Genomic DNA, 5103 nt, shown 5'->3' on the forward strand with positions numbered 1-5103 from the left:
CTTGTTTAGAGTGCATTTGTAGTCAGCACAAATCCGGATGTCCCCGTTTGCCTTTAAAGGCGTTACAATGGGGGTTTCCCACGGGCTGGAATCTACAGGCTCTAGAATGCCTTGCTGGAGCAACTTGTCCAGCTCAGTGTCAATTTTGCTCTTAAGAGCGAATGGTACCCTCCTAGGCTTAACCCTGATGGGCTGTACCGTTGGATCCAACTTAAGTGAAACCGGAGGTCCCGTGTAGGACCCAAGTTCAGAGCTGAACACATCTGCAAACTCCTTGCATACGTCAGCAAGGGTCTGTGTTTGCAATTTATTCAGTCCAGTTACCTGAATTCCCAAGGCCTCAAACCAATCGAGTCCAATGAGACTCGTTCGCTCACCCCCCACAACCAACACATCTAGGGGGCCTGCAAAATTCTTGTACTGTACTCTAAGGGTGGCCTCCCCCTTAACGCACACTTTAGAATTTTGGAAATCCGTAAGGATTACATTAGAGGGCCTTAAGGTAACTCTCTGGCCACTGCTGCTGCAGATTTTGTGAAATGTATTGAGGGAAATTATGGATAGGGCAGACCCTGTGTCAAGTTCCATCGATAATGGAATTCCCTGCAATTTCACTTTAAGTGTTACTTTCTTTTTAAGGGGTTTGTGTGTGCCTATTCTTAAAATGTTCCGGCGTGTTGCACAGAACCCCACCCTGTTTTGGCTGGGCACCCTGGTACCTTTCAGATTCAATTCTTCCATCGGTTGTACCTTCTGTCGACCCAGGCAGACCGCAGCGATGTGGCCCTTCTTCCCGCACGCTTAGCAAATGGCGGAACGGAACCAGCATTCAGCTCGCTTGTGGCGTCCACCACATCCAAGGCAACGAAGCTCAGCTGGGCCCTTGTCCTGACGATCCTTGGACTTTTTTCCAGCAGCTTGGTAAAGCTTGTCCACCTCTTCTTCAGGATCTTCGTCCGACTCCTCGCTCACGTCTTCCTTGTGAATAGTGGCGGTCTCAGGAGCGTTTCTCTTGGGCCGCATGTTCTTGACCGCCCGCCGGCAGCTTCTTCAGCCGAAACCTCTCGCAGAGCATCTTGGAAGGAAACATCTTCCCTGGCGAACAGTCTCTGCTGCAATTCTGTGTTTCTCAGTCCACATACAAAACGATCGCGAAGTCTTTCTTCTAAGTCCTTGAAGTCGCACGGTTTAGCTGCTCTTCTCAAGGCCGCAACGTAGTCTTTTGCTGATTCTCCAACTCGCTGATCTCTCTGTTGAAATGTGTGCCTCCAAGCCATGACTGATTGCTTTGGCTGGAAGTGTTCCTTTAAGGTTTTCTTGAGGTCGGAGTACGATACCGTTTCCAACAAGTCTGGGGAGATTAAGCTCTCGGCGATCTCAAAGGCATCTTGCCCACAAATGCACAACAATGTGGCAGCCTTTAAGCCTTCCTCTCGAATCTGGTTTATGCGAAAATACGTCTCGACTCTTGCCACGTAAGATTCCCACCTCTCAGGGTGAGAGACGTCGAATTCTTCTAAACGCCCAACTTTAGCCATGATCGATGGTCAAGTTTCTTCTTCTTCAGCCGCACGCACCCTCCAGCGATTTCGTACTGGCAGGATAACGCTGACTTCCACGCCGTTTCTTTCCCGGACTTCTTTGGGTGAGTCTTCTAGCTTTTCTTAGCTGTAGAGACTGTATCCCACCTTCGTCGCCAGTGTTAAGTCCTGGGAATAATGGCGCTTGAGACAAATCATCTCCAACAAGTCTTTATTGTTTGCTCCACTCTACGAACAACCAGAGCAGAGGCACGCAGGCCTCTATTTATACCCTCTGATCCCCGGGCAAGTTCAGCCAATCATGAGACGGGCTTTTCCCGCCTTGCGCATGCGCACAAGGCTGGCGCCGCTCAGTCTGGTTCCGGGCAGCTTCTGCAAATGCCCGGGACTCTTGCAACGTCCCGAGCCTGCCTCTTGCAGGCTCAGGACACAACATGGATGACTGAGAATCTCACACACTCCATGTGTGTGTGAAGTTGCTTTTTTCTTTTTTTCTTTATTTTTTTATGTCTTTATATTTGTGTGCAGGACACACAGATTTATTGATTAGTGAAAGAAGTAGAAGAATAACACCTGAGAGAATTGAAGGAATAGCTTTGGGGGTTTTGACCCAGAAGTGGGGAGGAAAGAGGCAGCCAGTGGCATTTTTGTCAAAAATGTTAGATCCTGTCTGTTGAGGATGGCCAGACTGTGTTCAAGTGGTGGCGGCCACAGCAGTGTTAGTAAAGAGCAGAAAACTGACATTTGGGGGAGCTTTGGTGGTTACCACCCCCCCATCAAGTGAGGGCAATCTTGAACCAGAAAGCCAGCCTATGGCTGACAGACTCAAGGGTTTTAAAATATGAGAATATACTTATGGAACAGAATGATTTAGTATTGACTACTGATGTTAGTTTGAATCTAGCTCAATTTTTAAGAGGAGACTTAGAAGAAGGAACAGATATTGAACATTATTGTGTTGAAGTAATTGAATTACAGACTAGAGTTAGAGCTGACTTAACAGATGTTGCTCTGGGAGAAGGTGCTAATTTGTTTATAGATGGGTCCTCCAGAGTGGTAGAAGGGAAGAGGAGAAATGGATATGCAATAGTAGAAGGAAGAGAAGAAGTTTTGGTAGAAGCAGGAAAGTTGCCTTTAAGTTGGTCTGCACAGACTTGTGAATTGTATGCATTAAATCAAGCTTTAAAATTGTTGGAGAAACAGAGAGGGACTAAGTATACTTTTGGAATAGTGCACACTTTTGGAAAGATTTGGGAAGAATGAGGGTTGATTAATAGCAAAGGGAAGGATTCAATTCATGGGGAACTGATTACACAGGTATTGGACAATTTGATGTTGCCTGAAGAGATTGTACATGCGGAAAGGCATCAGAAAGGAAATTCTTTTGAAGTCTGTGGCAATAATTTAGCTGGCTTGGAAGTCAAGGTGGCAGCTGAAGAAGGAACTGAATGTTTAATGTTAAGTTTAACTCCTATAGTGGAAAAACCAAGGATTAATCCAATGTTCACTATAGAGTTAGACAGAGTTAGAGAAAGTATGGGCAGTGAAAACAGAAGAAGGAAAATGGTTATTACCTGATGGAAAGCAAATGCTGAATGAATTGATAACTAGGGAAATTTTGGAAGTACTACATTAGGGTAGTCATTGGAGAACTAATGACTATGATTTGTTTTTGGAAGCTTATGGATGCTGTGGGTTGTATACAGTGGCTAAGTAAGTTTGTGACAAATGTATGGTATGTAAAAGTGAATTGAAAGTTCTATATCATAAAGAGGAGGGCGACATATAGCTGTGAGAAAATTTCAATGCCTTCAAGTTGATTTTACTAAATTACCTCAAGTGGGGGAAATTCCACAATATGAAACTAAGGATATGTTTATAAAGCACTATATACTGGAGTTGTCTTCTTCTTTATCTTACCTCAGGAACAAAGGACTCCTAGCACAAATCCCACTTTGGGCTTTGCGGTGCATTCTTATAGAGCTGGAGATTGGGTCCTGATCAAAGCTGGGAAAGAGGAAAAGTTACAGCCAAACTGGGAGGGACCATACCAGGTGCTGTTAACCACTGAAACTGCTGTGAGAACCCGAGAGAAGGGTGGACACATGACACCCGAGTGAAGGGACCAGTGGAAGAACCAGCCATCTGGACTGTTCAACCAGCTGAAGATCCTCTACGAATTAAACTGAAAAAGTCACAATTGATGCTGGAATCTTGGCATTTTGGAGTAACTTGTTTTTTTTTAATTGCACTTGGAGTTCTAATTCTCTACTGTTTCAGGAAAGAAATACCTTGTGTGCGTTTGGAAGAAAGAAGTCAGAAGAAACATTGGTTCCTGAAGTGTGTCTTTTGCCATTGTAATTGTATCACTGATTGTTATCACTGTTATCATCATGTTAACTGTTGGTTGTTGTAATATTCCTTGCTTAGAGAAAGATGGGGATATTTGCTGTTGTTATCGTGTGGTTTACTTTTCAGTCCAGTCCTGACACTTCCAGAGAGTTCTGGAACACAGTGCAAATGCAGCTCAGAAGTTAAAGGTAAAGCACCAATTTCTAGAGTTTTCAGTTAACAATTAGTTAATAAATTGAGAAAACAGTGGCCCCCTCAGTGTATATTGATATGTCCGTGGGATGATGTGATTATTACTACCAACGATAAATTGAATCAGCAGGTTAAAGTCTGCATTCGGATGAAGGATGGAGATGGCAACGAATTAAAAAGTGCTTTGCAAGCCACTCCTGCTCCTTCTGCTGTACCTGTTACTAACATTATAGAAAATACTGAATCATTTTATGATGTGGATATGGAAGTTATGGATACCAAACCAACCAATGCTTGGCTAGCTTTGAAATATCTTTATGCTAGCAAATCAGGACACTCCAGTTGTTGGGTGTGTTCTCATTTGAATGAGAAGACAATGAAGATTCCAAAGATAGTGGCTCCTATTAATATCTCACATTTTTTTATTTTTTTTTATTTTTCCTTTTTCACTTTACAAAAACGAAATACATTTTTTCTTTCTTTCTTTTTCCTTTTAACAGTACTGTGTCCTATATCTCTTACAATTATTTACAGTTATTTACATTTATTATTTATACATTTTTATTTCTTTGTTCTAACCAATTATACCACTTATCCCATATCTCATAAAAATCCATTTCTTCCTTTCATTTCTAGGGTAAGCTTGTACATCTCGGCGCATTCTAATATCTTGTGGAATATCTCACAAATTTTAATGAATACTTCAAATATCCATTATGGAAACTTTGTTGTGAGAGAGAGACAGTTAGAACAAATACAAATACAAGAGATAGTGGGAAGTTTTTATGTTCCTGATTGGTGCATCAGAGGAAATTTAACCACTGGAGACGGCTGGTGTGGAAATACTGTAGTCAATGTCACCATGACTCCAGACACCTTTAATAAGATTAATGTTCAAAGTGTCACCAGAAGTTTGTTTCAATCATCCAAGAATAAATCTTTGTATGAGGCTTATCTGAATTCGACTAGAGATGATCCGCAACGTCAGTGGTTCCATGCTTTGGAGGTTGTGAACAAT

The sequence above is a fragment of the Protobothrops mucrosquamatus genome, unplaced genomic scaffold (genome assembly GCF_001527695.2).
Source record: "Protobothrops mucrosquamatus isolate PMUCROS unplaced genomic scaffold, P.Mucros_1.0 scaffold1196, whole genome shotgun sequence".
Classification (NCBI taxonomy): Eukaryota; Metazoa; Chordata; class Lepidosauria; order Squamata; family Viperidae; genus Protobothrops; species Protobothrops mucrosquamatus.